Source organism: Ambystoma mexicanum, chromosome 3q, assembly GCF_040938575.1.
Source record: "Ambystoma mexicanum isolate Mex_15411 chromosome 3q, UKY_AmexF1_1, whole genome shotgun sequence".
NCBI classification, from domain to species: Eukaryota; Metazoa; Chordata; class Amphibia; order Caudata; family Ambystomatidae; genus Ambystoma; species Ambystoma mexicanum.
Genome location: NC_090926.1, coordinates 774,750,062 through 774,762,520, shown reverse-complemented (window position 1 = coordinate 774,762,520; position 12,459 = coordinate 774,750,062). Strand labels below are relative to the sequence as shown.

At 47.8% G+C, this 12,459-nt stretch overlaps 1 protein-coding gene across 5 annotated transcripts in view; it reads left to right on the top strand.

The window, feature by feature from the left end:
• The window catches only part of TMEM94 (transmembrane protein 94), a 2,019,771-nt gene that overhangs the window by 78,052 nt on the left and 1,929,260 nt on the right, over positions 1-12,459 (top strand). For 3 of the 5 annotated variants that reach the window (XM_069654805.1, XM_069654804.1, XM_069654801.1), the window contains exon 1: positions 16-97. The exons of 1 other annotated variant lie outside the window; for it this stretch is intronic. The gene's annotated coding sequence lies outside the window, so the exon portion shown is untranslated. Of the gene's footprint in view, positions 1-15; positions 98-138; positions 453-12,459 lie in introns of those variants that run through there. One more of the 5 variants, XM_069654802.1, reaches the window with a different exon arrangement.

The window sequence follows — 12,459 nt, the reverse complement described above, 5'->3', positions numbered from 1 at the left end:
CGAGTCTCATAGGAACTTTAAATAAGTGATTGATAATGGAAGCAACATAAGCCCTCCCTTTACGAAACGCTAATTTCCTGATTCCAGGCAGCATCAGGTGAGTTCTGGCGATCCAGCGTTTGTAGTGAATTTTATATGCATTTCTTTTAGCGTCCATTAACTTAGACGTTCTTACCCCTTTGTTGTTATATTGGTAAGAGGAGCCATTTTGCAACCTTTGGAAATGCACTTTGAAGTGAGAGGCTGCAGCTGGAGCTGTAATTCCTTGTATTGTACTTAACACATGTAGAAATTGAACATTGTAAGTACGTGACTTTCTAAACATCTGGTTTTGAAATTGCACTGGGCAGCCTGTTGTTGTTGGTACCGTAGACACAGTAGGTGCTCCCGGCTCTGGAAGGCTCGCAGACGCAGTAACTGTTGTGCAGCTACCACACAGACCGTGGCTTGGTGTAAGTGACTATAAATATATATAATACCTGCGCTGGCTATGATTGCATATGTGTACTGCCTCCAGTTCGAGTGCCTACTCTGAAAGTAATGATTCCCCAGGGCTAATGGCTGCAGATCCGGTAATTTCTTTGGGTCTGATGACCCTTCTGTGGCTAATAACTGCAGGCACAGTGGGGGCATTACGACCTGGGCGCAAAGGGATACCGGGCACCGGTAATGACACCGGTGCCGGTAATCCCTTTGCGCCCTATTCCGAGGTCCCTATGCGGCGGGTCCCTCCCTTAATGCCTGGTTTTACCTACATAACATTGTGCACTAAAAAAAAAAAAAAAATTGGCCAAGGATGGTTTGACGATAGCAAAATTAGGATACATTAGACATGTCGAATATAGAGAACAATGGAGATTGATGCACATCTGAATTTTTACAGTAATTTCAAAGCAATTTGTAAAAAGGTTATTCTGTAAAAGGGATAGACCCAATACTCCCCCCCCCCCCCCCATTGCTGGGAACACAAGGACAAATGGTGATACCAAGCTTGTGTATAAGCACCATCAGCATTCGCAGAACCGAACTTGTAAGGCACGATGCCCTGAAGCCTTCCTGAGTTCTGTAAAGTGGCGCAGGGTCATTTATTTATTTATTTATTTATTTATATAGCGCCACAGCCCATAGGCATCAGGGCGCTAACACAGAGACGTAGGACGACAAGAAATGACGGGACAAGTGGATAGGATAGTTCAGGTGATTGGTCAGAGCGGGACAGGATAGTTACTTGAAAAGGGCCGTTTTCAGCTTTTTTCTGAAAATCAGATAATTGGACTCAAGTCGGAGATCAAGAGGGGAGTCTGTTCCATTTAGTAGTGGCTAGGCTGGGAAAGGCTTGGCCCAGGCCATTGGATTTATTTACTTGTCTGGTAAGAATCAGCCCTTTATTTCCTGATCTAAGTGTTCAGCTGGGTATATGGGGTCTAATTTGTTTTTTGAGATAATCGGGGCTGATCCATATAAGCAATGGTGGACAAGGGTCATAGACTTAAAGGAGATGCAATCCTCTACAGAAAGCCAGTGAAGGGTTTTCCTGTCATCGGAAATGTGGTCTCTATAGGATTTGCCAGCGATAGTTCTTATAGCATTATTTTGGATGGTTTGGCATTGTTTGATGCATTTTTTGGTGGCACCAAGCATAAGAGAATTGCCATAATCAAGTCTGGAAAGTATGATGGCTCTCGCGATGTTGGTGCTATTTTGTTGGCTCAGGTGAGGGATTTGTTTAAGCAGTCTTTGGTGGTACTGACAAGTATTTCTTTTTTTTATTTTTTTTTTTTTGGAAACGTCAGTACTAAGACTTTGACATCAGACTTTTGTTACAACATGGTGACTTTTTGTTGATTTCATTACTAAACTCAAGAGCCAGCCGATGTGATGCGAGCTATGGCGCTCCAACATTATAGCTAAAAACTACAAGGGAGGTCGGGGAGGTGGCTATGCTCGTCACTATACCACTATGGTCATGCATTTTCTTCCAAATCTAGAGAGTCTATGAAGTCAACTACGGCACAGCTTAGTTTCACAGAACTACCGGCCATGGCTAGTGACCACCAATCTCGGGACTCTGGGCTCGCAGGGCCATAGTTTCCTAAATGCACGATCCGCTTTGCTGTTGTCTGCGTGCACGTAGTAAGGAGATGTTCCAAAGATTCGATTTCACTTAGGCAAAAGCGACACCTATTGTCGTTTACTTTGTTTAAGTGACGAAGCCACAACATCGCCTTGGTTTTTATGGCATTTAGTTGAATTCGCAGGAACTGTTCACGGTGATGTCGAGAAGGACAGTTTGTTAGATAGCGACATGGTACACCCAACTTATGTTCTCCTATTCCAGAGTCTAATGTGGTTGGCATCTTGATCGTTGTTCTCAATCCAGCACGAAAGTTCAAACTTTTTTTTGCAATTTGCGGCCGCATTATCAAGTCGTCTGGTGTTAGGTCAGCTCGGATTAGGTTTTGTTCTAAACGTTGTTTGCATTCTTCTAGTAGGATTGATTTTCCTGAGCCTGGTTTTTCGGAAAAAATTTGACATGCAGCTGGAGTGGGTGTCATGGTCATCTTTCGCATTGCCATTAAGGATTTCCACATGACACACACGTGAAGCGAGTTTAATGAGAGTTTGTATCTTATCTGCTTCATCGAAATGTATGTCGGCAGCTTCAAGACGCGCCGCCAAAAGATGCCTTCCAATTTCTGCCAAAATGAGGCGTCTACGCTCCATCCCGCTTCTGACCCGAAGGTAATGGCCGGAACTAATTTTTGGGCATAAAATGTTAGTACGAGTGAATTTTCCGTACGATTTGTTCAGCACCTGTGCTTGAATACTGAATTGGATCATTCAATTTGTCATGTCAGTCTTCCAATGATGTTCACAGCGTGAGTTGTTAAAGGAGATTCCTAAATATCTTATTGTGTCTACAACATCCAGATGTTTTTTATCAATTTTCCACGTAAAGGGGCGTTTGTTTTTGGTGTTTGTTCGGCCAATGATAACGATCTTGGTTTTTTCGGTGTTTAACGCGAGGTCATTTTCATTGAGATATTCATGCGGATTTGTCATCTGCCGTTGTAAGCCTATCTGGGTCCTATCCAAGAGGACGACATCATCGGCGTAGATGAGGCATCCGATTTCTGTGTTGTTTAGGATAGGTGGAAAGCATCTTACGTTTTTACGATAAGCTGGAATATCTGCAATAAACAATTTAAATAGCTCTGCGGCTAATGGGCAGCCTTGTTTCACACCCATATTTGTGGGAATTTGATTAGATAAGGTATCTTGATTGTCTAGTCTTTTTCAGATATGCCACCTGTGCCTCTGCTCCCCAGTGAGGCCTGCATGTAAATGCCTACAGTCTTCACTTTTTCTGCGACCACTACTGGTGTATCTTTGATGTGGAAAGTTGCATAAGCTGGATCTAATTTTGCTCTTGCTTGGGGGGATCCAAAGACTATTAGTTCAGTTTTCCCTCCCTTGAGGCACATCCAGTTGGATATCATCTAGGCCTCAATGGAGTTGTAGACTGAATTAAGCCTGAATTAAGCCTATCATTGTCTCTGGTGTGGCAGCCAGTCAGCTCTAAGACGAGTTATGTATCATCTGCAAAGTTCGTGAAGAATATGCCCAGGTTGGTCAGGAGGGTGCAGAGGCAGCACATATAAATGTTAAATAACAATGGGAGAAAAAGTGGCTCCCTGAAGAACTTCACAGTCTACCTGCTAAGAGGCAGATGCGTAATTGCCTCATCTTCTGGTATGTAGGTCGTGGTTTTCGCAGCAACTGATTTTGTTCAATCAAAGTTGGCATTGACAACAAATGCAGGTACACCAAGTGATAATCCGTTCGGATCTGGTGAATCTTCGCTTCTGCTAGCTGACATATAAACCATTAATAGCTGGCTTTGCCATAAACGCATTTCCTCGTAACCTCTGAATACCGCCCATTATAGATGATGAATGAAACCAAAAAAACTGTCGCACAAGATAAAAAAATAAATTATATGCATAATCAAATTTAATTTAGCAATTAAAGAAAATACAGCAAAGTTAGTCGGAACTTGTTTTGGAAAAGGGGATACAATCCTTAATTTGTTAAAATAAAATGAAAATGCAGTGAGCCCATTGGACAAATAAGACATCAGTAGACACACCAATGTGTAACAGACAAGGTGCACTATATGAATTGGAAGTCCATATAGAAGTTCACTTGCACTAGGAGAAATAACTTGTGATGTACGTGGAATTACGAGAAGTGTACCACAACGTACGAGTCTTGCAGGCCAGAAATGAATTTAATGATTACCAAGTATCCAATGTGTCCCCTTCTTTAAAAGCATTCCACCGCTTTTGACATCGTCTTCGATATCGTTCTTAGTTTCGGATTGAGCAATGGAACCTTCCAGGTTCTCTCTGTTCCCAGTCTTGATCACTACTATTTGTATTTCCAGGGCTCCCTCAGGCCCTCTGAAATGCTTATTCGAGGGATTGGGTCCTCCGATGTATTCCATATCTATGACAGTAATCACCACAACTGTGCTGCTTCGGAAAATCTTTTGGCGTCTGCGTCGATGAAGTCGATACGCTGTCTTCGAGGGCCTCCGTCGAGCCGACGTCACCGGATGTTATAAGTAAGACGCACGACGCCCGTAGCCTCAGTTCCGTTTTTTCCATGAACGTGTTCGCTTCGGAGATCTCAGCGCACCTCGGTTCTACTGAATCCTGTTCTTTCGGTTCTTTGAATCTGTTCGTTTGTGTATTGAAATGATGTCTTCGGCTTCTTCCACCCCGCGGTCGGGTTTTAAGAAGTGTCGGGTGTGCGGGTCCAAGATGTCGTTGACTGACACACACAATGCTTGCCTCTGGTGCCTTGGGTAGGACCACGATACGGATGACTGTGTCGATTACCAGTCGCTTACATCGAAGGCCTTGCAGGAGCGTAAGAAGAAGCTGTCGGTGGGTATGGCCAAGCCCCAGAAGTCACGATCTACTGGACTTTCGACAGACGATTCGAGGGGCGACTCTCCGCATCGTTGTCGTTATTCCGGGGGGTCTCGGTCCAGGAATCGGTCTCGCCATTCCTCTGCCTCTTTGAGGCACTCGCGGAAGTGCCGTCACAGGTCGCCTTCCCCGTCCTCATCCGAGGACTCCGCCCGTCGGGGGGTTGCTTGTCCCAACAAGCATTCCACTCCGGAGGAATGGGATTCCTTCCGAAAGGAGATGATGGCGATTTTTCAATTGCAGGGCTCTGGTTGGTCCGCGCTGTCGAAGGACGCCGGCTGTGACCGTACTAGAGGCACCACTCGTATGCCTTCGGGCTCGAGCAGTCGTCGTGACCTCTTCAAGGAAGATATCGGCGCCAAGGTCGTCAAGGGACTCTCTCGAGGCTCCGCCTCCGAGGAAGTCGTCGACACCAACGGCGCCCAGGCTGTCGAAGGACTCGCTTGAGGCTCCACCCTCGAGGCCTGTGTTGACGCTGTCAAAGTTGTCAGCGCCTCGCTCGACGTTGCTGCCGATTCTGTCGACGCCTTTCGAGGCTGCTTTGTCGGAGGTACCCCGTGGCACGGTAGAACCCCCCTCCCTCCCCCGAAAGGCTCTGGCCAAGGCTAAGAATGTCTTTGTCCCTTTTTCTGTGCCCTCTTTCCAACCTCTGGATTATATTTCTGAGGGGGATGAGGGATCTGAGGAAGGTTTGGTGCCTGAGGAGGTGCCTGACGAGATTTTGTCTGGTTACAGCCAGATTGAAGACCTGCGTCAGTCACTGCATGACGCCAGTGTTCCGGACACCTCTCCGGAGGTGGAGTTCTGTCGGCCTGAGCCTGGCACCCATGGTGAGTCCTCGTACTGGCGCCTTATGTCGAGGGTCACGGAATACTTGGGATGGTCTGCGCCACCTGTGGATTTTCTGCAGGATGACCTGACGGACATCCTCGACCAAGGTCCTCCGACTGACCCGGTACTGCCATTCCATATGGCTTTGCAAAGAAGGGTGGCTGCAGCTTGGACTGCTCCAGAGAGTCTCCCGGCAGTGAGCAAGTCTTTGCCGAGAAAATACCGCCCAGCCAGTAGTGACCCCTGCTATTTGACCACGTACCCAACTCCGGAGAGTTTGGTAGTGCAGGCGGCCACGGCCCCAGCAAAGTAGGTGTCGTACCCTACCATCCCACCTGATGGGGACGACAAGCGTTTTGATGGCTGGGCGAAGAAAGTGTTTTCTTCAGGGGGTATTGCTTTACAGGCAGCCAACTCAGTGTGTGCCTTGTCATGTTTCACGCACACTCTGTGGAACTGTATTTCCTTGGCGGCTGAACATATTCACGAAGGGGAGGAACGGGATGTTTTTCTTGCTATTGTACAGGATGGCAAGGATGCCATGTGTGAGGCCGTTCAGTTGGGTTTGGACATGGCAGATTGTGTCAGCCGGTCCATGGCGGCAAGCACCGTAATACACAGGTTTGCGTGGTTGCAGAAGTCGGGGTTTGCTCCTGATGTGCAGGCCCGGCTTTTCAACACGCCCTTTGATGGTGAACATCTTTTTGGCAGCAAGGCTGACGAGAGCCTTGAGAGGTTGCAGACCTCCAAAGCTGCAGCAAAGTCATTGAGCGCTGCAGTTCGCCAAACTCCGCCTTTTTCGTCCTAGGGGACAGCAATGGAGGGGCGGTACCTTTCGATATTACTCATCTTTTAGTAAATCGAGAGGAGCTGCAAGTCAAAGGGGCTACCGTAGGAGTGCCAGAGGTGGAAAACGGGGCACTCGAGGTGCCAAGGCTGCTCGGGCAGTTGCCTCTTTGTCCTCAGGCACTGCCGCAGCCGCTTCAGCTCAGTCATGAGGCCATGTCCCATGGTTCGCCGGTTGGGGGAAGGCTGGCGCAGCATCTTGTAGAGTGGCGTGCCATTACTTCAGATGTGTGGGTTCTGGAGATCATAGCCCACGGCTACTGTCTTCCTTTCCGGCAGAGGCTTCACGACAATCCACCAGGGAATCTCTCTTTGAAGAGTCCGGAATCGCTCCTTGCGCAGGAAATATGCTAAGGAATCCCTGCTGGAGAAAGGCACCATAGAATTGGTGCCTGTAGCGGAGAGGAACAAGGGATGGTATTCCCCTTATTTTTTGATTTCGAAGAAAGACGGGGGGATTGAGACCCATCATGGACTTGCGCGGTTTGATCAAGCTCCTCAGGAAGGACAAGTTCAAGATGGTTACTATTTCTCACGTCCTCCAGGCTCTTCAACTTCAGGACTGGTTGGTGTCTCTCGACCTCAAGGACGCTTATTTTCATGTGCCGATCCATCCAAAGTACAAAAAGTACCTGAGGTTTCGGGTCCTGCTGTTCGGATTGACCTCTGCTCCAAGGGTATTGACCAAGCTCATGGTGGTGGTGGCAGCGTATCTCAGGAAAGGGGGGATTCACGTCTACCCCTACCTGGACGATTGGTTGATCAGGGCGTGCTCTCCCGAGCAAGTCCTGGATCATCTGTCCATCACCTGCCACTCCCTCAACAGGCTGGGCTTCTCCCTCTATTTAAAGAAGTCCCATTCGACGCCAACCCAGCGGCTCCAGTACCTCGGAGCAGTGCTCGACACTTCCCTGGGGCAGTGTTTTCCTCCCCAGGTGAGGGCTCATCACATTCAGGAAATGGTGCACAAGTTTCAACATGCCCAGAGTCTCCCGGCGTTCGAGTTCTTGAGGTTGCTCGGTCTCATGGCATCCTGCATTCTTCTGGTGCCGGAGGCCAGGTTGCGGATGAGATCTCTGCAGTGGGCCCTCAAGATGCAGTGGTCGCAGTCGAGGAAGGTATGTCCTGATCCTGACAGGCAACACAGTGGCCATGCACTACCTCAACAAAAAGGGGGGGGCAGGGTCACTTCCTCTGTGCAGGGAGGCGATGCAGCTCTGGTTCTGGGCCATCCAGCAGGAAGTTTCGATCTCAGCAGTTCATCTGGCCGGAGACGAAAATGAGATGGCGGACGCTCTGAGCAGACAGAGCGCGATCTTGCCCAGGAGATTCTCCTGGAGATCTTCGTCCTTTGGGGGACCCTTCAGGTGGATCGCTTCACCTCCAGTGTCAACCAGAAGTGCGAAAGGTTCTGCTCGCGGGAATTCCCTCCAAAAGGAGCCTTAGGAGACGTGTTCGTGGTGGGGAATTCCCTCCAAAAGGAGCCTTAGGAGACGTGTTCGTGGTGGAGTGGTAGTGCCCACTGTTGTACACGTTTCCTCCAGTCCCCGTCATCCCGCAAATGCTGCAGAGGTTACGGAGGTTCGGTTCCCGGATGATCCTCATTGCTCGGGCTTGGGCTCGGAGGACGTGGTACCCGGACCTTCTCGACTTGTCCATCTGCCCTCCACGTCGTCTTCCCTACCAAGACGACCTGCTCTCACGGGAGTGGAGTCAGGTTCTCCACCCAGAGGTCAGATCCCTCAACCTTCACGCTTGGCTTCTGAAAGGTTGAGGTATAAGGATTGGGACCTCCCTGAAGACGTGATGGAGGTGTTGCATTCGCCAAAGTCCCTGTACTGTTGCCGTTTGAGAAAGTTCTGCGACTGGTGCAGGGTTGAGAATGTGGATCCTTTTTCAATGTAACATTCCTGTAGTTCTGTCTTTTGTGCTTTCGTTGGCCCACAGGGGCCTTCAAGTTGGTACTGTTAAAGGTTAACTGGCGGCGCTGTCTATATTTAAGCGCTCGTCTGAGGAGTGTTCTTTATTTTAAAATTCCTTTAATTTCTCAGTTTCTCAAAGGACTCACTAATGTGTTTCCGCCGGCACCTTTCCAGGTGCCTGGTTGGGATTTGAACCTTGTTCTGAAATTCCTTATGGGTGCTCCGTTTGAGCCTTTACATTCTTGTCCTTTGGGCTGTTAACCCTTAAAACTGTGTTTTTAGTTGCAGTCACTTCCGCTAGCAGAGTGAGTGAGTTGCAGGCACTTTCAGTTAAGCCACCCTTCACAGTGTTTCATAAGGACAGGGTTGTCCTTAGAGTTCGTCCTTCCTTTCCTCCGAGGGTGGTGTCGGAATTTCATTTGAGCCTGAAGGTTATTCTTCCAGCATTTTATCCTCCTCCACATCCTAGTAAGGAAGAGGAGAGGCTCCATAGGTTGGATCCTAGGAGAGCTTTAAGTTTCTACATTTCTCGCATGTCCCGGGTCAGAGTGGACGATCAGCTCTTTATTGGTTACGCTGGAAGGCGTTTGGGACAAGCTGTGACTAAGCAGACTTTGCCTAGATGGATTATCTTGGCAATTTCTGAATGTTACCGCTTGGTTGGTTAGGACCCTCTGGCAGGCTTGCGGTCCCATTCTACTAGGGGTATGGCTGCCTCTACTGCCCTGCAGAGGGGTGTTCCTATTCATAACATCTGTGATGCAGCCACTTGGGCTTCGGTCCATACTTTTGTACGTCACTACTCCCTCGATTCTATCCATGGGCAGGATCTGGCCTTTGGCAAGGCGGTCCTTTACTCTGCAATTTGATTGGGCATTCTAAATTTCTGTATTCTAAATTCTTTTCCCACCTCCTTGCATTGGTACTGCTTTGGGAGTCTGTCATAGATATGGAATACGTCGGAGGACCCAATCCCCTTGAAGAACAAGTTACTCTCTGACCTGGTAACGTTCTTTTGATTGGATGGTCCGATGACGTATTCCATATCGCTCCCTCCCTACCTGTCCCGCTACAGAATTTCTTATGCGATTTGTAGCTTACGTTTCCGCAAGGCTTTCTGGGGTCATACTGGCAGTGGTTTGGTGCCACACGTTCTGGGGAAAAAACTACAACTGAGGCTACGGGTGTCGTGCGTCCTACTTGTGACATCGGCTGGACGGAGGCCCTCGAGGACAGCGTATCGATGTCATGGACGCAGACGCCGAAAGATTTTCCGAAGCAGCACAGCTGTGGTGATTACTGTCATAGATATGGAGTACGTCGTCAGACCATCCCATCGAAAGAACGTTACCAGGTAAGAGAGTAACTTGTTCATCCAGTGGGATCTCGATTAGGCCGTCTGCCCGTGTCCAGTGTTCACGCTTTTCTGGCCCCCGTAACCCTGGCTTCACCGACACTCGAGGAGTGCCGGCTCCCCGCCGTTACATTCTCAGGAGCATTTGCTTTTCTTTCTCTGCCCGACTCACCAGTTGTCACTTTTCTTGCAAAGGTGGGGGATCCGATCTCTCCTCTGCGGTCTGGTCTTGGCGTTGGTTAACAAGCCCCAGGCCACCATGGCTTCGGAGTGGTCGTTAATTGAAAAAACAGCAAATGATCAGGGCGATCGAACGTGATGTACCTGTGCCAGATCATTTTTCATTCATATAACACACGGAAAAAGTGAATTTTAGTTTTTACCAAATGCTTTAATGCATACGCAAGTATTGAAACAAAATTATAACAGGATCTATATTAATGACAATACAGTATCCGAACACGATACATTCATAATTTTCCAAGCTGTTTGGCCTGGGCATGAGTATTCAAAGACATAGGGCCTCATTCCGAGTTTGGAGGCAGCCATGGAGCTATTTGCACCATGGCTGCCTCAGGTACCTACTCCGACCTAGTTCAATGGGGACTTACCGGTCCATTCCGACCTTGGAGGGACCGGTAAGTCCCCACTGAAAAAGGCAATCCCCATTCCCATTTGAGCCCCCATAGGGATCAATGGGAATGGGGAGGGAACTAATAACAGTAACACAATTTGCGGTACCGTTATTTGCTCGCAGGACCCGCTAATGGACCTCGTAGTAGGGCGCAAAGGGATTACCGGCACCAATGCCCTTAACAGTGCCCGGTATCCCTTTGCGCCGTACTCTGAATGAGGCCCATAGACAGTCCCTTTCAGCATTCAGGGATCATGGTGATCAAATTACATATAGAAACAAGTAAATCACATTACAACATTGGCAGTGTTGACATTTAACACTGGGGGAGGAATGTCAACACATTACCAGGAACAGCCTCAGATGAGAACAGTGATGCAGACCCAATGGCTGAACATTGCAGTTTTGAATTTCAGATGTCTGGGGACCTCACAGAAATGCAGCTACAAGCTGCAGCTGTTTTTTTTAATAAATTTGTAAGTGCTTCCCTTTTGAGGTTGAAGTTCTGTGAAATGACATCTCTGGTGGGAAAATGTGGAGGAGCTACTTAATGGTTTGGTGCCTTGAGGGCCATTCAAGGGATAAAAAGGCTTGCACTTCTTCCACAATGCCCATACCAGGAAGAGAACAGTGATGCAGACCCACTGGCTGAACATTGCAGTTTGAACGTTTTTTCACCCTCCCCTATGTTTCTCTGCTCTTTTCGCTGTTTTTATTCTATTCTCTCCTCCTCTTATTCTTACCTCCCCCTCCCCTACTTTTTTCTGTGCAATTACTCTTATCAGAATTTTCCCTGAACCTAGTATGATAGTAACAAATGTGTCTCCTCCCTCTTTACTTGTTATTCCCCCCCCCCTTCCTCCAGCACTATCTGAAATGTCTTCAGGTCTAGTACGATAGTCGCTTGTTTTGTTCCTCTCCTCCCCTCTCCCTCAACTTGTGTAATTTTCCGTGTCTACCAGAAAGTTGTCAAGCCTAGTACAGTAGTTGCCTGTCTGTTCCCATTTCCTTCCTATCTGTGTCTTAGCACTTGCACTATCTGAAATGTCACTAGGCCGAGTACGAAAGTTAATTTCACATTCTTGTTGTTCATGGCCTGTAAGAATGTTTTGTATTTTCCCTTGTTCCCGCCCTTGTCGTGAAGCGCTTTGAAACACATTGTGTATAGGCGCTATATAAGTAAACTATCATTTCATATATCGTATCATTAGGAGCTGATCTTTTCTGCTGAGGAATAGATGGCCTTCATCATGACGAAGAGGAAAAAGTGGATGATGGGGTTGTTTCTCTCGTGTTCTGCTATTTTCACAGTGTTTTCCAAACGGAACCACTTCGAATTAGGTCTAGAAGATGGCAAGTGTTGCTGTCGGTCTTGTTGCGCACACGGCAATAAAGCACGCGTTGAACAAACACTTGCTCCAGCCCAGCAGCGCGCACTTTGAAACCCACCATATGTTGAGAGGGGACCATCCAGTATCCTGTTGTGATCAATACTCAGGGAACCTTGGTAACAAGACAGATCAGCAACTCTTGCCATCTTCTAGACATAATTTGAAGTGGTTTCGTTTAGAAAACAGAGTGAAAATAGCATTACAAGAGAGAATCTGGGCCCTTTGATCCACTTATTCCTCTCCGTCCTGATGAAGACCATCTACTTCTCAGCAGAACAGATCAGTTCCTAATTGGCCAAAATACTTTTGTGTCGATATTCCACCCCCTTACCCCCACCACCCTGTGTTTAAATATCAACACTGCCAATGTTGTAATGTGATTTACTTTTTTTCTATATGTAATGTGATCACCATGGTCCCTGAATCCTGAAAGGGACTGTCTTACTCGGGTCCAGGCCAAACAGCCTGGAAAGATATGAATGTA